This window comes from Fukomys damarensis, unplaced genomic scaffold (genome assembly GCF_012274545.1).
Source record: "Fukomys damarensis isolate Sample0158 unplaced genomic scaffold, DMR_v1.0_HiC HiC_scaffold_10, whole genome shotgun sequence".
Lineage (NCBI taxonomy): Eukaryota > Metazoa > Chordata > Mammalia > Rodentia > Bathyergidae > Fukomys > Fukomys damarensis.
Window position 1 is genome coordinate 20,684,959 of NW_022900922.1, and position 25,632 is coordinate 20,710,590.

A 25,632-nucleotide genomic window follows, 5' to 3' on the forward strand; every position below is an offset into this window, starting at 1 on the left:
AATTTTTAATTGTAAAATAAAATAAAAGGATCTAACATATTGCACCTTGTGACTAGAGTCAATGCCATATGTTTACTGGAAATTTGGCCACATATGTCCTTATGCTTCACCCCACAAACAGCAGTAAGTAGGTGCTGGGAAAGATTTGTTAATTAATGTGACTGTGTGCACCTTACAGCCTATGAAGAGTTCCAACCGAGCCAGCATGTTTATCAAGTATTCACATTATGTATCTTGAATATAGACAACTTTCATTTGTCTATTCCTCAATAAATCTGAAGCTGAGCATGATGGCACAGGCCCGCCTGAACTATATAGCAAGACCCTATCTTCAAAGGAAAACAAAAAACAAAAAAAAGCTGAAATAAAATAAGATTGAAAAAAGGAAGAATAATAATTCTGGCCAGTTGTGGTGACTCACATCTGTAATCTCAGCACTCTGGGAAGTTTAGATAGAAAGACAGCAAACTAAAACCCTAGCCTGGGCAATTCAGCAACTTACCAAGTCCCTGTCTCAAAACAAAAAGCAAAAATACGAAGAGCTGGGGATGTAGCTCAGTGTAAACACCATGAGTTCAATCCCCAATAACCAATTAAAAAAGAATCCCTCTTAACTAAATGGGCAAATGTAGGCATTCTTTACAAACTCTCTATACCAAATATCTTCATGTGACTGGTTTCTCATACTTCTAGTAAATTCTTCCATATTCATGAAACATAAATTCATGAAGCAGTAATAACACCTTTTATAAAAATACATTAAATTCTTTTTATTAAAACAATATGGCTCATTAAAATTGCCTTTTCTATGAAAAGTGCCTCCCTTTCAAGGTGAAACAAAGGACACTGTGTTCATAAGCATCCTGGCTGCTACGGTGCTGAATTTCTAAACCACTTTGTGACCATTCAGGACAGCATAGGTTGCTGGACAGACACAGAGAACAGGTCGCCTTCAGAGTCTCTCTTTTAACTATCAGAAACATTGTCCACACTGTTTATCCAGTGGGTCAACAGTAATACGTCAAGTCAGCACTGAACCTAGGCTGTCCTCTGTATGGAAGTCTCTGGTCAACCAGAAGATTTCCACTTTTATAGCTTCACTATTTTGAGTGGCACACAACAACTTTTCTTAATGGGAATCCCATGGCATGGAGCATAACAAATAAATTTTAAAACAAACTATCCCAATGGATATTTACCAGAGAGCGGGTAATGAATCTGGTGTCATGCATCTTAAGAGTTATGGCCAAGGGGCCATCCATGGGTGAATGAATAAACAAAATGTGGTGTGTGCCGACCATGGAATAGTATACAGCCTTAAAACAGAAGGAAACTCTTATGCATATGCTACAGTGTGGATGAACATGAGAACATTACGCCAAGTGAGACAAGCCAGTCATAAAGGGACAAATGTTGCATGATCCCACTTACATGAGATTCCTAGAATCATTAAATTCAGAGACATAAAGTAGGACGGCAGTTGCCAGGGGCTTGAGGGAGTTGTGAATAAAGAGTATTTTAAAGGTGTTTCAGTTGACGGAGACAAAAATATGCTAAGGCTGAACTGTGGTCATGGGTGTGCAACAACACGAGTGAGCTCAATGCCAATGAATTAGACACTTACATGCTAAAATCTATATCATGTATATTTTAACTCATTTTTTTAAAAAAGGTATTGTGTAGTTCTGCAACTTTACAAAGGAAAAGGTAAAGAAGGAATTATCAGTGAGCTTGGACTAAAAAAACCATTCACCTAGATGATGCCAAGCTGAGAAACCATAAGGAGCTGGGTAGCAACACTGCCTTTGTCTTCTTTAACCAATAAACAATTAAATAAATGAGAAAAAAACGCCACTTCATCTCACTTCGGTTCAAAAATGGCGCAAACACTAATCACCTCAAACATTAAAAGGAAATAGCACTCAGGCTCTGCTGAGATTTGACTCTAAGCCCCAGTCACTTCGCTTGCCAACCTGGGTAATCTTCACTGCAACATCAACAGGAGTGGGAGGTAGCACAGATGGGCTGGAGCCTCCAGTCAGCGCTGAATGGTCCAGGCAAGGCCAAGTAATTTCAGTTCAGTTAATCCCATGAAGGTCCGGCAGTGCTATTCTGTCTTAGGTGAAAACATACTTAATTAGGACCTAGGAATGAAGAGACACTCTGGTTCTCCCTCTCCAATCCCTATTTCCCAGGTCTTATGGACAGATCTGCTTCTGGTACCTCATTTTCTCCCTTTTCCTTTTTTGTTTTTCTCCACGGCCACATTTATTGACATTTTTACAGTACCTTGCCACCAAAGAGCTCACCAGAGACGAGTAGTTCTTGGGAAATAAAGAACATCAGTAAAATATTTTCCATCACAGTCACACCTTCAGCCACACAGGCCTTCAAAGGATGAATTCTGAAGTCAGTCCGATACCAAACCTGATCTTCTTTCTATGTCATCGATGGTGAATTAAAATGGTTATTTTTTAAATGGTGATCTGTCTTTTTAAACACTAAAGAGAAGCTAACCAGTCAAGGTATCTCTGCCCCTAGAAAATGTTAAGGTTACAGTTATTAAATCTTACCCCAGCATGGAAAAGAAGTGGACAATGAATGGTTTTATCGGCAGCAAGATAGGCAGGACAAAGGACAGGACTGCCCTGGTTTTGATTAACCAGTGGTTTTACTATAGTAGGTTAGAAACAATCATTTTTAAAATGAAACAAAACACAATACATCTGAGAAGGTAACAACATCTATAATGAAGTGTCCCATTTGGAGGTGCCAGAACCCCTGATGACCCCAGGCAGCTCAGCGGAGGCCTTAGCACATCTTTCACCCATCTCAGGGGTCTCCGTGAACAGCTCTACCTGGCAGTCAACCCCTTGGTATGCGCACTCACTGGTTAATACAGTGCGGAAAGCTACACAGAAAGTTTCCATACATTTGAATTCCTTTTCTGATTCTTAAAAGGTAAGGTATTTTTATTCATTCCGATTGTAGGTTTTGCTGGAATTAGAAACAGGTGGCATGTGAATATTTGGTATTGCCGGCAGTGAATTTGCATCTCAGCAGAAAACAGAAATTTTCTAATCACGAAAATCATATATTGTAATCACCTAAAAAATAGCTTTCAATTTTTCTTACTGAGAAATTTTTTTTTAAGGCCTAAGAATCAGACGTCTCAAGGCCAACAGTTTTCCCACAACCTGTTGTGTAGCAGTGACTACACCAAGTTATTTGGGAAATGCATACAGGCATGTTGACTTTCCCAAAAGGAAACAGTCCACTAAGACCAATCAGGTTTTGGACATCTGCTCTCAATTAAGAATAAATACCTTTATGAATTGATTAAATATTTTCCCATCTTGGTATAATGAAACTGGGTCTTTATTTCTGCCCTATCCACCATCAGCAAGGAGAAGGAAAGGGTATAAAATAAAATAAGCACTGGTGTCCACACACACACACACACACACACACACACACACACACACACACACAAACAATTTAACTCCTCCCCCTACTTTTTATTGGAAAAAATAAATGCTGTCTTCCAATAAGATATTTCTTTCTTTTAAAAATTGTGTGTTTTTTTAAAGGCTAGAGTTCTATTTATTTTTAAGTGAGGCACACAGAGCCTCCCAAGAACAACTTAGATTTACATGTGGCTAAACCTCCAAATGTGAGGGACCACATTTATGCTGTCTATTCCTAACGAGTTCTGTGATTTTTTTTGAGCAACACACATGACAGATAGCAAATTAACTACTACTAGTCAGCAGCAAGTGGCAAAAACTGTCTTGGGGAAGCCAATGTGAGTGAAGCCTGCAAGTCAAACTCGAATCACATTTGCCAGAAACTTGGGGGAGAAAGGTGATAAACCCTGCCAAGAAAATCAGCACAACTTATTTCCCTTTCCTTTTTCCATGGACTATTTCAATGCTCAACCAACAGACACAGCTCAGCCTTTCCTTTCCATGACTGCAAGGAAGGCTCTGGCCCCACTGACAGTCTTAGAAACATTAAAATGCCTCACACTACAAAACGTTAATACCAGCTCGAAAGAGAGCAACAGGAGCGAGGAAGTGTCATGTGCACGCAACATAAGTCTATATTCTGCACAGCCCACCTACAGATGAGGAAGCAGATCTTACCAAACACAAACTGGCCAGATATATTGTAAAGAAAAGGCGCGGGTCAGCACCAGCTCACATCAGAACAATGAACAAAAAAGCTACACATGGCAGAGAAACTACCCAGATCAGTTTACTAACGGCTTAAGAACTAGAGTTTTCAAAGCACTCATTTTCAGTGAGAGACCCATGAGCATACACTCTGGCAAGGTGTTTTTATTGCTCTTCCCAACTGAAGCCAGACAAAATGCAACCATGTCTGCAATTAGGGACCCCAAGCCCATCCCCACCAAAGCTGGAATCTCATGGGGTCCAGCTAGGGCACCAGTGTAGATGAAAATCCTTGGAGATCCCAATGTTAAATCAGCAGTTGAGAGCCACAGCTTTAAAACTATGATACTTAAAAAAGCAGCTAATTTCCCTATCAAATCATCCCAGATCCTACATTTAACGCAAACTGCTCTGCCCAGAAAGTCACGGCCACTGCATCCATCTCCTGTGCCCATGTCCCCTCCCTGGTGCAGAAGCAGGCTGAGTCTGCAGCTCTCCACAGTGGAGATGGATGCTGGCAACCTACTGACCACAGAGGGCAACACAGGCTGGACCCTAGCCGGCGTGCTAGCCCAGCATCTACGTATTTCAAGTGCCTCGGGACAAGCTGCGACGCAAAGCACAAGGACACACGCAAAACAGGATGTGTGCAGGGAGCACGTGATTTTGCTCCTCTTAACTCTGCCACGTGTTAGAATCACCTGGGAGGCAGGGTTCAAACACCCCACTCTCAGAACTGCTGACACTGTGGGCCGTGGACCGTGGGCCATGGGCCGGGTCTGATGACTGGCACTTCTAAAGGTTAGCTCACTTGTGACACTCCACTGCTGGTGCCAGGACCACATTCTATGAACAAGTGTTCAAGATTCAACCTCTGGCACCTCCAAACATTGGAAATACCACAGAGAAACTGGTTCTTACAACATCTGTAGCTGCAGCTGAACATGAAACACTGGCTGCATAACCAAAGCTTCCTTATCTTTAAGAGATATGGGGGGGAGGGGGTAAAGCATTGCCAGTAAAACTGACAGGCCACACAAGCCTCCCTCACCCTTATCCTGAAGTTAGAATTCAATATTCCACACATGTGCATGCATGAATACATAAAAGTAAAACCAAAATTATGATAGGAAAAATAACACAGAGAAGAAACTAAAAAATAAATAAATAAATAAAAAGGAGTCATGAGCATCAGGTTGAGGGCAGCCCTGGGAAGAGCAAGATGCAGCCCCCAGGGAAATCACTCTGACCCATTCATTACCTGGAAGTCGTCCCCAAGCTGGAAGTCTCTTACCTGAATAAGCAGAGAGTCAGCATTTCTGCAGTCAGGTCACCTGAGAACAACAGGAGAGAAAGGAAAACTGAGTCAAACAGCGTTAAGAGTGAACTGAAGGGCTGCACCATGGGCTATGGCTTCAGTGCACTTTTCCGTCTTCTTCGAAGGCTTCTAGAAAGACATCTGGAAAGTTGTTTATTAATCTCTGGCATGGTATCCTACTGTTCTAGAGCCACAACAGGGTCTTAGATAGAGCGTGAAATCCTCCCGTCCCGGAGAAGAGACATGGGTTTAGCACCAGCTCTGCTAGTCCAATTCGAAGGCATTATAAGGGAGCCATTAATCTTTCTTGGCCTAAACTCATGATCTGGAAAATAAGGGGTGTCAGATGTTCTCTAGAGTGACTCCCAACACCCACAGACTGTTAGTATGCCTGGAAAATGACGAATCCTGGGATAAAAATCAGAAGAAAGGGAGCCAGCACAGACACTAGATCCTAGGTCGTTATTTTACACTGCTTACTTCATTTAATCTTCAAACCCATTTTGTAAAGCTACTGACAAGAACACCACCAGCTCCAGACAAAGGGATCGGCTGTGAGTATGTAGTCGAACTAGCAGTGGCACAGCCATCGATCAAAACCCTCAGCTGGCTGACCCGAAAGGATTGTTTCCTCCCACTACACCATGGGCCATACCTTGTGTGCCTTCCTGTTGCCGGTGCCATCATGAACTTTGTCTCCAGGACTTACAAAGTACAAGATTACAGCAAAGATCAAGTTTGTTTTCTGTGCCCAACCTTATCTTATTAGAAAATCTAGTACTTTGTGAAAAGACTTTTGATTTCAAAATAATAACCCAACAAGTGGGCACAGCCATACCTATAATCAATGCCAGCACTCTGGGAGGCTGAGGCAGGAAGATAATGAGATAAGAGCCCACCCTACACAATTTAGAGACCAGCCTAGACAACTCAGGGACTTAGCACCTCCTCTCAAAATTTAAAAAAAAAAAAAAACTTTTTTGTACCAGGGATTGAACTCAGGATCCCAAGCTTACCAGGCAGGTGCTGCACCACTGAGCTAAATCCGAGGCCCTCAAATTTTAAAAAATTTTAAAAAGAGCTGGGTAGAATGTCCAATACCAGAAAGTAGAAACATCCAACAAAATTAGCTTACAACATTTCTAGGTAAAAGTCTACATTTTTCTTTTTCTGTATTAGAAAATAATAATTTAAATAATAATTTAAAAACCACAGAGTTTATAACAGCAAGTATGTCTTGATACAAGAAGGAAACTTGGGAATTTTGCTATCCCCTAATATTTTTAGAAGCTGCACCCCAAGTACTTATTTTCTAAACACCTAATTCCAAAAGCAAAGTTCTTAGTAATTCATGAAAGATTCAGCTATGTCACAGAGTGGCTTCTTTTTTTAAGGAGACATAACTGTCTAAGGATTGGAAATACACCGCATTCCTATCAGCCCAAGGCGGCAAAGCAGCTGCAGGGACTCGAGGTCATTTTTTTCTCCATATAGGAATGCACATAACTGGCGAAGCACATGTGTCCAGTGAATCAGGTGGCAGGGTAAGCTATTAGATCAGTGGTCCGATCTAGGACACAGCTGCTTGGCTCGCTCCAGGCTTAAAATAATTCAGCATTATCAACCTCACCCATTAAGTACAATTAATGTTATGAAATGGAGAAAATAAGCATGAGTAAATAAAATGGCTGACACATCCCATACACAGCAGAAAATACCAACTGTGCCAGGCAGCAGCCGCCGGATTTGCCACTGACCTCAAGGTGCTAATGAGGGAGTTCTGCAAGGACTGCATTCAAAAGCATCCTATACTTCCCTGGCCCTAACCCCAATCCCAACTTTTCTCCCACATCACAGCAGGAGGGCCTTGCTAATTGGAAAGTGGCCTGAAATTTGTTGCAGCAGCTCATATCTCAAGAGCATCCTGTGCTACACACACACACACACACACACACACACACACACACACACACACACTCAGATTTCTTAGCTTTTTATCAAACCCAGATGGACCCAATAAATGTAGTTTTTAAAATTCAAGTACATGTGTGTGTGGTGAGTTTAAAAAGAGAGAAAAAAAAGGTGGAGATGGTTTTTGTAAGCATAAATCTCCCCGTAAGACCAGTGGTAATGACCAGAGATAAGATACAACAAAGACATCTACTGAAAAGAGACCCTCTAATCACATTAGCTTGTAGTTCTAAAGGAAGATGGTTGCTCTGAATTTCCCTTTATACATAGCAACTTCAAAAAAATCCCTATTTTCTTAGTACATCTTTATGTAGGAAAGCCTTCATGCCTTTGAAGGCTCACACAAAACAAACAAGAGTCTTTACAAGTCCTCCCTGACCACCCAGGGAGAATCAAATAGTATTTTTTTCTCTGGCAGGCCACCCCAGGATACCAGGAATAAAAAGGAAAAGGAGGAATTCATCATGTAACCAAGATGTGTTTTTCTAGCATAGTTATTATACTGTTTTAATCTAAATATTATGGTATATTTTTCAGTAGCAAAGGCCATCAAGATCTAATTATTTGTTTATTGGACAGAACAAGTTCTTGAAACGTAGAAAAATAGGTGAAAATACGGGAATAGCTGAGAGACGGAAGATGGAGGAGTCTTCTGAGAATCCCCGGAATGGAGCAGGGGGTTTGAGAAGCCCTGTGTTCGGAACGGCCGGAGGGCGGAGCAGGCCTCTGTGTTCCTGAGTACAGAAACCCTGCGAGCACGCTCAAGGGTTTAGACTGCGCGAAATCTGGGAGCCCGGTCTCCTCGGCTTCACATGGAAGAGCTCAGGAGCGTGAGTTTGCTGGAACCGTAAGAACGTCCTCCAGTCATAAACATGCTAAAATGCAATCCTCCCATCGTGCCTCCTCTGCACAAAATCTCCATTTGGGCCAAATAAAGACCAGACCCTGCAGCCAGACACGAAGGAGCCTCTTCTGTCAGACCCAAGCTTGACTTCCTGCTGCTACCATCTGGGCCCCTGCACTCCAGCCCCCTGCTGTCCCTCAGACATGTCAGCTACTGCCACCCTAATGGTCCTGTATTCACTTGAAATACCCTGCTGTCCTCATCTTACTATGGGCTCTGGTTTTAAGGTGTGAACTGAGGTACACAGACCTCCTCCTGAATCACAGTGCTGCCACTAAAATGCTGCGTGGCTTTTGGATATTTTACTTCACATCTCAGTGTCTTCATCTGATAAATGGGGTAGTAAAGAGACTGGTGTCCACTCTGGTGAATGTTAAATGAAATGAGAACACCAATCAAGGGAAAATGTTAATGGTGTTGGTTGGCCCTCCCAAGCATAAATGCCCCCTGTGGTCGGAAGGCTTCCTTAACACATGCAGCCCCAAATCATCCCCCAGCTGCTCTCTAAATCCCATGGCACTTTGACAACAGCTGTGTCTGGTTTCTGGTCACTCCTTACTTGTTTTACTACCCTGTCTCTATGTGTCAGCACACCTAGCAAGCAGGTGGCTTTCACTGGGCAGAGCCATTTCATGCATGTTTGCATTCTTCCCAGTGTCATATACGCACACACTGTAAGAATCTCAGGATTCTTGAATCAATAACACCTTTTAAATAATCTAGGCCAGGGGTGGCAAGCCCATGACACACTTGCTCAGCAGGCTGTTTGTATCACTGAAAGTTCTAAAAGGCTTGCCATCACTGATGTAGACAAACAACACAATTATAGAAAGAAAACTGAATCCACGTGAGATGAAGAAAAATAGTTCATCTTACATGATGAGTGAATGAATGGGTGGGTAGATCACTAGGAGCCATGGAGGGATGGAGGGATGGAGGGATGGACAAGAAAATACAGGGAGGGACATGCCAACCCGCAATCAGCTAGAGCACCCAAGATATTGGCAGCAACTCAACCCTTACAGGGTGGTCCACCAACCTGCTTCTTAATAGCATCACTATTCACGCTTTTACCTGCCAAACTGTTTAATGACATCTCGTTCGAATTCTTTATGAAATCCATATCGAGAAACTCCATACACAGGGACTCGAACCCAGGTACAGTGGCGCATGCCTACAATCCCAGTATGCTGGGAAGCTGAGGCAAGAGGATCTCAAATTTGAGCCCAACCTGAGCAACTTAGAAAGACTCTGTCTCAAAAATTGAAAAATTAAAAATGGACAGGGATATGGTTCAATGCAAAGGCCCTTGGTGGTTCAATCCCCAGTACTTTTTTTTAAAATTGAAACAGTATTCCTTTTTCATGTCAAAATTTCACAATATAAAACAGAATTGTACTCCAAACCTTTCAGAGAAGCTCAGCTCACCTTCTCCTTCTGCCACTTGTTCATGCCACAGGTTTGACTGAGTGACAAGGCCATGTGCCAGTCATGTGCTTGTCCCCTGGAAAGCCCACAGACGGACCATCCCTGTGAGGCACTCCCAGCCCTCTGCCATCTCCTGCTCTTCTCGTCCCTACATTAATATCCCTACATGAATGCAGTAAAGTGCAGTACCAGCATGAAAAGCCCCATCCCAGAGACAATGGGAGAAATCATGCAAGGGCAGATTACAGAGCACTTGGCCAACACATAGGTTTGAAGGTCTGAGACAGAGGAGCCATCCCCTTCACTCTATACAGTCAGAAAATGTTGCAAGCCTTTCTAAAGGAAGGAAGTTCCTAGGGCCTGGGGTGCTGGAAGAATTTCCCAGAATTCTGGGATTCTGGAATTGCCTGATGGGCCACATATATGACAGCCTGGAGGACACTCTGTCACTGTGCTGAGTCATGTCCCTAAAGGCCCCAGACATCTTAGAACTTTTGAATGGACCAGAAATGTGGATAGCACACCAACAAGAAAATGTGGGCTGTAGGACCATTGGGACCAGAGATAATCTCTAGAAAGGGGATTCACGGCAACTGATGCCAATACGCACAAAACATCCTCAGGACAGCCTCCAGCCGTATTCCTGGTTTCAGTTACCTGCTGTCTGAAAGTGTAGGAGAGAGACCACATTCACATGACTGCTCTGTCTTATTACAAATTTCTGTGCCTAGTTTATGAATTAAATTCTGTAATAGGTATGCATATACAGGGAGAAAAACAGTAGACATGGGTTTCGGGAGCCACGGGGGATCTTGGCGCTTATCCCACATGATCAATGGGAATCACCTTGCTGTCCCTTTTCTTGTGAGGTCCCCAGACTGAATCTGTGCCATGAACATTAGAGGGAGTTTAAGGAGGTGCCCCCCTGCTGTGGGGGTCTTCCTGAGGTGATGACGGACGGTCAGATGTCCCTTCTTCAGAAGTCGCTTCTGGATGTCCCATCCAAAACAGCTCGGCCTACAACACCTCTGTCTGTTTCCATGCTCTCTGTGTTTCTTTGTAGCATTTACTGCTAGCTGGCATTAAATTGTATCATCATCATTGTTGTTGTCAATCTCCCTTGTCAAAGCATATGCTTCATGGACAGTGGCTCAGTTTCCTTCATGTCTGTATTCCCCGTACTTAGAAGTGTAGTATGATACAAAATAGGGAATGAGTATCTATTAAATGAATAATTGATAACGACTTCCCCAATCATAAACCCATCAGTGGAGACTCGTTGTTACTGAGTTTCTAAAGACAACAGTTTCTCCCCCCAACAGAAGAGTTGACCCTTGGTATCTGCAGGGGATTGTTTCCAAAACCTTTTATGACACACTCAACTCTCCTCTAAAGAAAGTGGAGTATTTGCACAGGCCCAAAACACATCCTCCTGCATGTTCATGTTTTAAATTATCTCTAGATGACCTATACTGCCTAACACAGTGTAAATGCTATGTAAATAGCTGTTATACTGTATTGTTTATGGAGTAATGGTGAGAAAAAAGTCTGTACTGTACATGTTGAATACAGATGCAATCTTTTTAAAATATTTTCTATCTGTGGTCCAATGAATCCATCAATGGGGGACCTCTGGATAAAAATCCCCTGCACTATGCTTCTATTAACATCCACCTGAACCTGGCCTCTGCACTGATGCCAGAAACAGACACAGACAGGGAAAGGGGTGCAGGATGCAACAGGAGCATCTTGGGGCAAGCAGAGTGTGCAGTCACTTTGACTTTATCACAAAACCACATTTGAAGACATGGGGACACAGGAACAGCAGTCACTGGGCAACATCAGATGAAAGGGCAAAACCCACTGCTAGGACCAAATGAGCCTAGAACTGAAGGATGTCGTATGTGCGCATGCATGCACGCACGCATGCGCACGCACGCGCACGCACACACACCATAATGGGGGCAGTGAGAGAGCTGTAGGGGTGATGTTTTCTGCCTATGACTTCAAAGGCCCCAATACCATCTAACATGTAGGATAAAATTTAAATGGCCCTAAAAAGATTATGCTGGAGACAGGGACAAAATTAAGGTCAGAGGGCCACAGATTTAGCCCAGTTGGCACTACGGATACCTCCCAAGTACAAGGTTGTGAGTTCGACCACCAGGATTTTAAAAAATCAGGTTGGAGAGAGGCCTTTACTGTAGAGGATTGCATGGCAGGTGCCTGCTGTTCAATATACAGAATAAAAAGTTCTCATTAAGCAAAGCTCTAAGAAATCAATGACAAAGAAAAGCAATTTTATAACAAGCGTTTTAATCTATTTTCTTTTGCTATGACTAAATGCCACAGATCAGGTTATTTATAAATAAGAGATGTATCTGGCTTGTGATTCTGGAGACTGGGAAGTCCCAAAGCCTGGCACTGGCATCTGCCAAAGGCCTGTGCTGTGTCACCACATGGTAGAAGGCACTGGTGAGAGATGGGCAGGTGTGCTAGGTGGGATCTCTCCTCTTCTTCCCACAAAGCCACTCAAGCCATCTTGGGGCCCAACATCACCCCCACATCTACTCCTAACCACCTCCCAAAGCCCCATTTTCAGATACCATTAATATGTGAATATGGGGATTCACTTCCAATACATAAAATTTTGGGAGGAACATTCAGACTACAGCAACTTAAATCATACAGTTTTTGCATGCAAAATCTTTTCTAAAAGCATAACATCTTCCTTCAATTAGAAATCATCTGTTCTGTACAAACTAGAATTAGGTTAACCATTAACTTACTGACACACAGGTTTTTCAATCCTAATTTTTATATTCATTGTTGGGATCTTGTACCTCTATATGACAAGTCTTGATTCTCATTTTTTCCCCTTACCCCTGCCCTCCCTTCACCCCCTCTAAATTAACTTTTCATGGGAAAAGTTCCACTACAAAATACTATGTAAGAGAAATGCCTCATTGCTCTTACTACTTCAAGAATTATTCAACAATATAGCTACTATTACATTCTGGATTCCACTCAGGACCTTTTCAACCTCTATATGACAAGTCTTGATTCTCATTTTTTCCCCTTACCCCTGCCCTCCCTTCACCCCCTCTAAATTAACTTTTCATGGGAAAAGTTCCACTACAAAATACTATGTAAGAGAAATGCCTCATTGCTCTTACTACTTCAAGAATTATTCAACAATATAGCTACTATTACATTCTGGATTCCACTCAGGACCTTTTCAACCAAAAAAGAGACATTTTCTTAACAAAAAGGCTTTAGGTAAAATGGTGTACACAATACTAACAAGCTATGTACAGGGAAAGGTTATATTCATCCTACAGACAAGCTGTTCTATTTATGTGACAATCAACTACCCATGCAAGGAAATGCAACATTCACATGAGAAAGTATTTCTGTAGCCTTCCCTCTCTGTATATAAGCAAGCCTCAACTTTGCCTATCTGTGCACCTTCTAATTGGTCTCCATACTGAGAAAGAAAAAAAATGAGATTATTATGGCCTTGGAAGAGAAGCAGGCACCAAATAAGTAGTTGAGTAAGGAAGAAGGAAAGGGCAAGAGGGAAGGACTGAACAGGACAGGATAGCAGATGGCAAAGCCTAACAGAATTAAGCCACAGATGACCTTTTTTGTACTCTATTCACAACAAACACCTCAGACACTTTCAAATCATAAATGTGCTACCTAGCAGAGGACACCGACACTTCCAGCAGATAACATGAGCCATCTTTTTTCTTACAGAATCGCAGTGCCATCTGCCAAAATCTGTCCTTGACCCACCCATCTATCTTTGCCCTCGCCTCCTGTGAGCTCCCCTGGGTCTATCACAGAAAACGAACCCTCCACTCCCAGGCTCTTTCCAGCTTCCAGTCTCCATTCATCAATAACAACAAAGACACTTATGAGGGCTCATCAACGTGTGGCCGCTGCCAGCCATGGTACAAACTGGAGGCAGCACACTCGGTGTCATCTTTGAGGAGCTTCCCAAAGAGATCGCAGTTTGGCTTTATAAATCTGACCACCACAGGAACTCGGGGTGCATGCCCTGTTAACAGCAGGTCTGTGGCTTTGCTTACAAAGAGCAGCACGTGATATAAACCTCTATAAATCAAAGCGAGTTCTCATACACTCAGGCACCATCTGCCAGGCATGCAAAAATGGATGTCTAAAGTGAGGAAACCCACTGTTCTGAAAAATATCTTGCTTTCTTTCTTCTCTAATACATTGGGGCTATGTCCGCAGCCCTGACACAGCATGCATGGTCCTTTGCATAGCCAAGCAAAGTTCAACAAATATCTGAACCATGCATTCTGGACACGTATTAAGCACTCCTATTGCAGGGTAATTATGCCATACACACCACTCGATCCAAGGAGATGGTCAGGTGCAAGAAACAGAAACTGAAAAACAGAAACAGAGCACTATGATTTCTGCTTTTCAAGGACATTTACTTCCTTTCAGTAAATGAATATGAAAACAGTTAATTTTTTAAAAATGTGTCTCTCTCATTTTAAAATACAATAAGCTCTGAACTATTGTGGTCTAGAAAATAAAAATATGTGGAATTTTCTTGTAGAGAAGTTCAAATGGTAAGGGAACATTTGAAATTTTCAGTCTTCCTGAAGATCAGAAGGACTTTGAGAATAATGCATTTTTCCCTCAACAAAGGGCATCTGCAGGGCTTAATCTGCTGAAAAGAATCATTCTGACAGTCTTAATGTATTCTTTTCAGGAAAGCCCTGTGCAGAGAATTCCACAGGAGAAAAAAAAAAAAAATCAGTAACCCAGGATAGCACCAATCTAAACCATGACAGCCCTTTTATAAGTAGATGAGGTTAAAGTATTTTCGATATATTCTAGATACTAGATTGAACTAGGAAATAGGAATGATAATCCTGAATATTACATATTCTTCACACTTCCTTGGTGGACTGATACTAAAACAAATATTTAAAAGATTTGCCAGTCTTTCCAAGGAAATCTCCTGGGAAAACCATTTTCAGAATTCTGCTGTGAGGCAAAAATATCCCTAAGGTTCAGTTTGCATCAATGTTGTAACTATGAACAGTAACCCCAATAATAAGAATAATTATAGCACAATATTCATTATAACATGGTTTCTTCAAGACTGGGAGTATTTTGTAGATACTGTTTCATGATGGGATTATAGGGATAGGGAGAGAATTCGGATATAAGGAATGTTAACGACTTCTCTCAGATCACTGTCAGCTTGAGTGATAGACTGAGATGGAAATTCTTGATTCTGGTCTGCTCACCTAACAAACTGACCTCATAACTTTCAATTAGTAATTGGGAGAATTCTCTAAGAAATTCATATCAGTTCTTTCAATAAATTTTGGTTTTGCTCCTTTTTCTCTGTATTCATTAACCCCAATCTCCATAGCATAGTTAAGATGTACAATAACCAGGGGACAAGTCTTAACGTGGTCTCCCTCCCTCCTGGAATCAATACACACTCTCTCTCTCTCTCTTCTTCCTCTGCCACAAAACAGAAAGCAAAGTGTCCTCAAATACTTTCTAAAAATCATATCCTTCCCCAGGACTGGAGCAAGCTGCCCGCTGCTGCCCAGGTACGGGTCAGAGTAGTTGAAGCACTCCGTCACGGATGGGTCCCTTGTTTTTCTCCATCCTCGTCGTACTCCTGTGACACCGCACCTCTTCTTCCTGCCACTCCCTTCTCTGCGTGCTCCTGTTTCTTCAAAGCCTCCCCAGTTTCTACTTGTCTACCTTCTAAATACATATTCAGTGACCAAGACGTGTTGTGAGGAAAAGGACCTTGGAGTCCACTTAGTCCAACCCTGCCTCCCGATCTGCACAGCCTACCTAGGGCAGCCATGCTCTCAACCTCCCCTACTCAGAAAAACAGAGCTTGCAGGGAGGGCATCATAATGGGAGAAAACTGCTATTTTCTCAGGTGCTCACTTAAACATTTACTCAGCAGGCCCAATTCTGTACCTTAGATTGGTCTATAGCAAATAAACTTGTTTTTTAAATACATCTTTGAAATGTTTGAAAATATCTATTATGTTTGTCCTTCATCTTCTCTGCTCTAAGCTCACAAACCAAGACCTTGCCTTTTATTATTATCATTGTTTAATGCATTACTAGTGATTGAACCCAGGGCCTCTGCACTGGGTTACTTTCCTCAGTCCTTCTTTGTACTTTTTATTTTGAGACAAAGTCTCACTAAGTCACTGAGGCTGGACAGGAACTTGTGATTTTCCTCCCTCCTCTTCCCAGAGTGATGGGATTACAGACATACACCACCAAGCCTAGTTCAATATTAAGACCTTTTAGCTATTCTTCATGGGACCTGGCTTCTAGACTCCTGACCTTACAAAAGAAATTTCTAATTCAGAGCTACCTATTATTTATGCCATACACACAGAAAAAATAACATTTTTCCACATATTGAGAAAATAAACAAGAGTTTGGGGCAACACTGAGCAACTTGGAGACACTAGGCCTAGGTCTGTGATTTTCACTTTTCAAGAACATTTACTTCCTTGTAAGCCTAGGACCAAAGCTTAGGACCCAGCCCAGTTCATAAGGATCAACCCAATACCTCAGTTAAGTAAGTCATGCATGGCATCCAAATGAGAAGCTCCATATGAATTTTATTGGCTATTTCCTAAAATCTAGAGCTCAAAACTGAACACATTCTGCATAGACCACCCCAAATCCAACTTAGTTCATCAGAACTTCTCAGATAACCAAAACCAACATTCATTTTTCCTCTTCATGACTACAAAGCACATAATATCTGCCTGAGATGAATCTGACATCATAACATCTTATTGCATATGTTTGAGATTTTCTTAATCCATAGCTGTCTGACTCACTTTCCCAAGTAGAGCTACAACATCCTAGGGAGGTCATAGTTCTTTGTGATCACAGTCCAGGCTGGCACTCAGTAAGGCTCCCCAAAACATTTACAGAGCTACATTACGCAGCCTCTCCACAGGAAAGGCAGGACAGAGAGACTACGGTCTGGTTTCCAAGATATCAACCCCACCTGAAGAGGAAGTTTACCATTCTGTCTGTTTGTTCACACAGAGTCTAAACAATGACCAAGGCTTTCAGACTGGAAAATTCACACAAATAAACATTTCGAGACAGGTCCAGACTGGGAAGGAGGGCCTTGAGATTCCTTATCCTATCAGAGTTATTTATTAGGCCCAGACCCTCATGACTTAAATTATAAACACTATTAAATGACGTGGCACAGTTTTATTTAAAGCTATGTTTGCTTTCAGATTAGACTTTAACATGTAATAAAATCCCCACCAGAATATGGTAAGAGTGGAGACTATTTTGATTTCAGCATTATTTCAAGTATGAAACTCAAGCTGTGTTAGTTAAAACAGGCTCTAGTATAATTCACTCTCATAATAAGGTCAAGACTCTTGGATTCCCCTAATCCTTTTCTTCTAGAGCTGAAAGGCCTGGGAATTCAATGAATTTACATATTCTTCCCTCATCACAAAGCTGCCACAGGCCCCTAGCCCAACTCGTGCCTCACTCCGCGGATTCAAGCTGATTTATCTCTGTAACACTCAGCTCAGTATTTGCCTTGGAGAGAGTAGGCTTTAGGGCAAAAATTCGACGTAAATATTCTGCTGGAGGTGAGACCTGAATTCTTCCCCTCCATTCCCTTTCTTAGTGCAATCCTGCAAATTTGAAACTCCATAGATTTAGGAAAAGTCTACACTGGCTGGTCTGGAATTAATCCATTTTCAAGTGAAGTATGAGAACTTGGACACTTTACTAATCTTGGAAGAGTGAAATATGAGAAGAGAAAAGGAAGTTGGACGCATGCAGAGGAAGTGAGCTCTGGGGTGGGGAGAAGCTAGAGGGCCAGTATTAAGATGAGATGCCTGAAGAAAAACTAAACTGACCGTTGAGCACCACTGAGGAATACAGAAAGACTTCGCCATTAAAGTCTCAAAACCTCACTTAAAAACAAAAACAAAACAAAAAAATCTTACGGCATAGGGCAGGCTAAGGACATTAGCTGCCCTGAATTTATCTCAATACTTGTTCTGCCCATGCTGTCTGCGAAGGAGTCATGGGAAGGGTGATTTTTACATAAAAGGTAAACAATAGAGTAAAAATAAATCTGCTATAAAATAGGCCAAATTCACCCTTACTTTTATGAATCTCAAGTGGAAAACACTGTAATTCTGGGGTGACCCTGGAACCAGGACAGAGTAGGCCTGAGGGAAATTTTCAAAGCAGACCTTCAGGGAAAAACTAAACCCTCATTCTAGTTTTATCCCTGAAATCAGCATTTCCATGCAAATCTACTCTGTTCATTAGAAATCAATATTATTTTGAAGCACCAGAGATCCATGAGTTTGACCAGTACTGAGAAATCTAATAATTGTAATTCTTTAACGGTGCCTTTAACAGGCAAAAGGCTGTGGAAGGCATAGGGATAAGAAAAACTATTTAATCTACATTAACATAAGCCACATGAAACTACAAAACTAAACAAAAATTTGCATTCTCATCTTAGATTCATATCTTTTTTTTCAAGGTTACTTTTCTTTAACTTTACATTGTTTTTATTAGTACATGTTTGCAGTACAGTATAATGTTCACATTCCTTGCATGGAGTCGGTAAATGTAACTACACACCTTAATTGCTTTTTTATCCCCTTTTTTTTCCTCTCTCCCTTCATCTCTTGATCCCCTTTGCACTTGAGAAAGACCTATCTTCCTACTTCCTGTTATCTTTTATTTGCCCCTTTTTATTAAGTTTTTTGGTACTTTTAAAGCATATAGTACAGTTACATTCATTCATCATTGGGATCTTGTACCTTTACATGATGTATCTTGGTTCTTATTTTTTCCCCATACCCTGGCCCTCTCTTCACGTCCTCCCACCTTACCTATTTACAAAGACTTTGTTTGCATTTTTTCCTTTGCTCATATTTTTTCTTTTCCCTTATTTCCTTTCCCCTACCCTTCCCACTTCCCCTACACCTTTAACCCTTTTCTTCCTATTTCACATTGTCAGTTATGTAATTTGGATCTTATTTACAATCATAGTTTTTCACACCACAGAAACTATTCAGTATTTATACATGTGTATCTTATTTATTTCACTTAAGGGTATGGCCTTAGATTTATATCTTTAAAAAAAACTCAAAATAAGGTTGGAGGTATAGGTCAGTGATAGAGCACCTGCCTAGCATGCTCAAGGGCCTGGGTTTGAGTCCCAGCACCACAAAGATAAACAAAGCAAAATAAATCAAACAGAGAACTTGAGAAGAAATGAAAATAATATCAGAGTAACACCTAGTAATGTGCTGGGCACTTAGTAGGTGCTAAAGAACTTACCACTACACAAACAACTGATTTCTTAAGAATGCTTGGTTTAATTTCTAAATCAAAGACTGCCTTCACCTGGGTAAGGAATGTAGGAAAAGGAAATCAAATGATATGACTGCTTAAATGTCCCACGGGACTATGACCAAAAGAAACAAATCTGAAACAAGTAATAAAAACATTTAAGGACTCACAATATTTATGCGATGTCCCTTTTGAAGTCATTCTGTCATCAGCTGTGTCATCCTTCTAAAATGAACATGGCCCAGAAAGTTGAAAAGACACCGTGTGCACTAAGCCAAATGGGTGTGGGGCTTCACGACTGCTGTGAACTCTCCCCGGGACACTGCACTGTAGATGGAAGGTGCTGGAAGCTACAAGAAGTAAGAAAGATGCCTGCCATCAACTACGTTAGTGTGATCTGTTGTCCACACAGAAACTTCCTGTAAGTGTTCATAATCCGCAATTTTTCTCCATTCCCTGCCATTACGAAGATCAGCTCCACCTCCTTGCCTTTCCGCCATTTGTTTTCACTGACCACTGCCTAGAGGCATCATTTAAAATTTTCATCACAGGTGTATCTTGGTCCTGGTATTGTTTTACATTTAGACATAAACCAATCTATGATGAAATACTTTGTTACAAATCCATGGAAATATCAGAATTTGAGTAAGTACTTTACAGTTCTCTCAAGTTCCTCTACTTAAGAGAAATTAAATTTTTATCTTCTCACTAACATGTTTTCATTTTTCTTTTAAACGGAGTCACACTGTATAATGTTGCACTGTGCTGTCCAAGACTGTCAAACAAACCAAGCCAAATGGACTTAAGACAGAAGTATCAGGCTTCACCTGAAAGTCCTGAACAAAAAGAACCCACTCTTCCACTATAATCACTGAAAAGGAAAGAGTAATTCTGTACATCTCTGGAAGGCTTTATTTCTTAGATTACAAAAGTGACTCGCTTTTTGTTTTATACTAAATAGATAATATACCCATTTCTGTGCACTGCTACAAAGATAACATACACCAAATTTCCTTCTCAGTAATGCTTCATTTGATTTCCCAGTAAATCGCCTGTTAAAACACTTCTCATTCCTTTTAACTATGAGACCAAAAATATAGGCATATTACTTTTGTTACATGAAAAACAATGTTCAAATTACTTTTCAATAATGTTTACAAAAATTTAAAGAGATGACTTTGAAATTTTTGATCAGTATAGTTTCAATTTTTTAAAATAGTGTGATTATACCGCCATGCATTGCCTAACAAAGTTTCAGCCAATGACAGAACACTGTAGGCAAATGGCCACCATACCATATGTCTTAGATATGTTATGCCATCTAGATTTGGGTAAATGCATCCTATGACATTCACACAATTAGAAGATCCACTAAAACGCACTCCTCAGAACATTAAGTAACATGACTGTACTTAGGCAGAACAAAACATCAAGTCTTCAGAGTGCCGGCAGAAAACAAGGAGAGAGTATCATCTGAAAACAGTTCCACTTCTTACATCAAACCTTACGGAAGAGTGGCTCCCCTTCTATTCACAGTAAAATAACAAAGCCCCAAGATACACCTGGAACACGTCTAAGGCAGGCGGGCTTCCTAAGATCTGCAGAGATGGGGCTTGGAGATGGGGCTGGGGCGGGATGTGGCCCCTCCATGAACAGAGCGGTTAGGAAGCAGAAGCCCCACAATGACTGAAGCAGTGGACAAAAGCAGGTTCCTCCCTAACGACAGACAGCCCTATCCCTAGCTCCGGTGGACATTAGAGAATTCTCTGCAATGCCTTGTCTTGTCACCGTTTGTGATTCCGTAAAGAGAGAATGATTTTGTCCTTTAGGGCAATTTTAGCTTCAGATTTCCTATCTAAAGATGCTACTTGCTATATCGAATCTGTACACACAAGACTCCTTTAAAGGCTTGTGAATTTCTTTAAGTAAATCAAACATTAAATGTTTTCTATAACTTTCCTCTCATTATAAGAATTGATCAGTTTTATTGCACTGTTAAAAGAGAACCTCTATAAATAAATGATGGTACATCCATTCCATTCCATCACAAACTATGTTGATATTCATAAGAATGAAGAGGATCTGGATTGTTTCGATCTGAAAAGATGACCACTGAGTACGGACACGTGGAAGAAAAGACAAGTGGCACAATGGTACTGCATGCAGGATACTGTGACCCCGTTTTTGTTAAAGTAAAAACAAAATGTGTCTATGAACACGAGAAAGGAACTACGGAAGGACACGTGAACACGGCCATCTGCTCGCTGCCAGTGATGTCACAGAAATGAGGCCGTGCAAATCACACAACCCCTTAATCTGCCGAGTACAGCCCCAGCTCGCTAACAGAAGAAACTAATAAATAGCTGCTGAATTTATGAAGATGCTTTGTTCTTGTGACTGAACCCTACACTCTCTCCAGGATGCCTCACATGGTACACAGGCATGTAACATTAAAGGGATAAACAGATGAATAATAAAGCGGTCGTAAAGGCTTCGAACAACTGCTTTATAAACTGAATAATTGGCTCTTGTGAGAACAATTTAGACTTTTGGATTTCCTGTGAAGTAAAAGAAAAAACTTACTAATACAAACTACACTACAAGCCTTCACAAGCAAGTTTAACCTAAGCACATGTGAGTCTATTTTCTTTCAACTGACAATAGACTTTTCCTCATTTTTTAACTTAACCTACTAATTAAAATGACAAAAAGAGAAAAAGCTGTTTTTCTCCCCTTCCCAATTCTGGACTCTCTACATTGTAAATCTTGAGCAACTTTCCCGTAAGAACTAATTTTCTAAACTTCTAAGAAGAATGTATTCTGAAATATGCATTCATGAATGACCCAACAAGAACTCAGGCATGCTTCTTTCCAGGGATTTAAAATAGCACAGCCCCTAAGGCCATAGAAACCCCAAACTCACAGTTTTACATCGCTCCTATTGTAGGCCCTAAAGCAATCCTGAGAACAGAAGGAAAATAAATAACTTCTAAAAGGGTTCCCCTCAGTTGGAGTTAGAAGGGAAAAAGACAAGTCTTACTTCTTTTTTCATCAATCAGAACTTGCAGCGTGTCTAGGAAGATAAATTGTACCAAAGTGGCACAAGTGTTTCCCTTCAATAAAGGTATTGGATATGAACAAATAAAATATTTATGGGGTCTTAAAAATGCACATTGCTCCTATTTTAGCTCTCTCTTAGTAGGCAACAATTTTGAGACACTTATTCTTCATTATTGTAACACTAACCACCCATCTGAACAGCTAAAATGCAATCCTTTGCCAATATTTAGTGAATAAATTATGCTGGATGGTTTTGTACTAAAATTATGCTAACCTTACTGATTATTTTTCACTATTTTTTACTAAAAAATACATAAAATTTTACTTGTTTACTACCTGGGTACCCTTTTCAAATACTCCCTGCTGTTATCTAATATTTTGGCACTTAACCATAAACTCTTTTATCTGTAACTTTAATGCTGTCCAAGAATCATCTTCCCGTTCAACTCTGGGTTCCACGGTTTCCAGAAGGAACAACTGGCTCCCTTCTTTCCTTTCTCTCCTTCCCACACACCAAGCACTAAGCCAAAACTTCTTGAATAAAACAAACAAATGCTTGCCGACCACGCCATTTGACTGTTTGGTACTGGAGATCAAACTCCTTATACTTGCAAGGCAGGCAGCGGCACCACTGAGCTAAGTCCCCACCCCGCAACCATGCCATTTGAAAACACACGTTAGAATCAACCACTCATGTGTTAAGGTGACTTCCTCACACAGGTTCCAAAGCCCGCTTGAATTACCCAGCTAATTAAAAAGAGCAATGACCACAATGGTAAAACAACAAAACACACAAAGGGTAGTTATATATCGCAGCCTAACATAGCATATTTAGAAATTACACTTAATCAAATACATTAGATGGTAACTCTAATATCATGGGGGCAGGATTTATTTTCATTAATGTGGAGTCCATAATTAGGGGTCACTGGACCCAAACCAACAAGGAGCTGCTTTGATATTCCTTGGCTTGGGTGAGGTTACTGTAACCCCAAGCATCTTCACAGGTGACTGGGAGACAACCTTTCCAGATGTGCTCGGGTACTGAGCACCACACTCCTACATCAGCTGCGTGGGGTCTAGGTGGCCAGGACCCTGGGGATAGCTGCAGGAAGACCCTGGGCCACATGCCACTGATTCCTTTACCCCTGCATGTGTCCCTTACAAACATTTTATGTGTGCGGTATTATGGAAAACCACAAGAAGAAGCCAGAAAGGCTTTCCTACTCTACAGCTGGGTCAGTGAGCATCCCTCCCAACCCCAGTCACGCCTGGGCAGAGAAATCACAGCTTGCTATAATATAAAACCAAAAAAAAAAACCCTGCACCTACACTCTAGAAGAGGGAAAGATAGCAAATGAGCTTCATACTGGGCAGTACTCCACAAGACTACTTTATTTATTGTGGAGAAAACAAGTACTATAGCTGTCCTTAGAATCTCTCTTGGGGAAAGAACTGACTTTATTTAGGGGAATATCATTATGAGCTGCTTACAGCCAAGGGGAGGCAGGAAAGACAGGAGACAACTTTGGTAGCTAACGCTATCTGTGTAAAATAGTATGGAAATTTGAGAACAAAGGAGAGACAGAAGCGAGAAAATGACCAAGCAATTTGCAAAGCCAAGTCTGTACAGCAAAGCCATCCAGTAAGACATGGAAACAGGGACATATGCCATAAAGTTTTAAATCAATGGTATTCATCCGACTCTGAACCTCCTCAGAATCTACACTTTTGTAAAATTTCTATACTTCTAATGCATTATGTGATTTTTCCCCTGTGAAAAATCAAAGGAAAGAGGCTCCTGTTTGTGTTTGAGTTTGAACAGTGCAGAGAATAGAGCCACTGTGCAGGGTAGGATATGAGGGTGGTAACAAGTTCAGTAGGAAAAGGAGTGCAAAACAAGAAATGGCCAGGAGATCCCTGGAAATTCAAAGAAATCTTGGTGTGGGGTGGTAAGGCAAGCAGGTTTAAACTTCTCAAAATCTATGAAATGAGGAGACAAGCAAACCTTGGCTACATTTTAAGGAGGTGAACAGACCAGGTGTGGTGGCACATATCCATAATCCCAGTACTCTGGGAGACTGAGGCAGGAGGATCACAAGCCCAAGCCCAGCCTAGGCAACTCAGCAACTTAATGAGACCCTGTCTCAAATACAATAAATTTTAAAAGGGCTGAGACTGGCCGGGGGTTTAGCTCAGTGGTGCTGCCGCCTGCCTCACAAGCTCAAAGACCCAAGTTCCATCCCCGGTACCCCATAAAAAGTCGGCGGGGGCGCTGAGATGTAGCTCAGTACAAAGGCTCTGGGCTCAGTCTCCAGAACTATAAAAAGGAAGTTCTGAGAGGTACAGTGTGCTAAACAAAAATGTGAATTTCCATGTGGTAAGAGTTGTGGCTGACAATATAGAGATATATGCTCCTATCATTAATATGGGTGTTCACATTATAAAAAAATGAGGATCTGCAGAACCTCCTTTTAAGCAGCCTCTCTTAGAACTCAAACTGAAAAATTTTAAAAGCCAGATGCGACTTTTCTTTGTGGGTTTGTTGTAAGGTCACAAATCACCCAGACTCTGCACCAGACATCAGAGTTCTATTAAACAAGGGTGAAGGGAGTAGCTGGGAGTGTAGCTCAGTGCTCAGCATGCGTGAGGCCTGGCTTCTATATTCAGCACAAGAAAAACCACATCCCAAACTAAACCAAACAAAAAAACCAGACAAGTGAGTTTGCATGGCTACTACCATAGAGAACGACATGTGGCACTGTTGTTTGCCAAAGAGGCGATATTTTTTCATAAAAATTACCAAACTGATAACTGCTCTTTTGAATATAAACTATGGATTTGAACCTTTCATGTAATTTTGAAACAGCAATTAATAACCTACAGATTCTGAGTTGTATCCCAGTACTTGGATCCATATGTACATTTTCTTAGTATAGACTGCTGTGCCGGAGATTTAGCTCAGTGGTTCCACTGCCTGCCTTGCAAGCGCAAGGTCCTGATTTAGTCCCCAGTACCAAAAAAAAAAAAAAAAGACTGTTGTGTTTAGTGGGGAGTATGTGGCAGACAGTGGGATGAGGTCAGAGCCACAATTTCTTATCTAGTCCAAGGTGCCAAGTTCTACCCATGGTCACACAACTGAAACTTGTTTATTAATCATCTTGAAAGAATAGAGTTATTTATAAAGACACCCAACTCATCAGTTTGCTCCAGGACTAGACTCTTCCAAGGTTTAAAAGCAAATTACAAATCAATTAAGATGTTTGCCATAGTCTTTGTGTGAAAAAGAACATTTGGACTAGAATAAGTTTTTTTAGTACCTGTAATCCTAAAGTTCTCTCTTTTTTCTTTTCTTTTTTTTTTTTTTTTTTTTTTTAATG

General features: G+C 41.1%; 1 long non-coding RNA gene across 14 annotated transcripts in view; it reads right to left on the bottom strand.

The window, feature by feature from the left end:
* Positions 1-25,632, bottom strand: part of LOC104861479 — a 427,158-nt gene that overhangs the window by 329,979 nt on the left and 71,547 nt on the right. For 12 of the 14 annotated variants that reach the window (XR_004516504.1, XR_004516503.1, XR_004516502.1 and 9 more), the window contains 2 exons: positions 19,363-19,542; positions 5,470-5,509 (listed from right to left, as the gene is read on the bottom strand). This is a non-coding gene — a long non-coding RNA (uncharacterized LOC104861479). The remainder of the gene's footprint in view (positions 1-5,469; positions 5,510-19,362; positions 19,543-25,632) is intronic. The other 2 variants (XR_004516512.1, XR_004516500.1) reach the window with 1 other exon arrangement.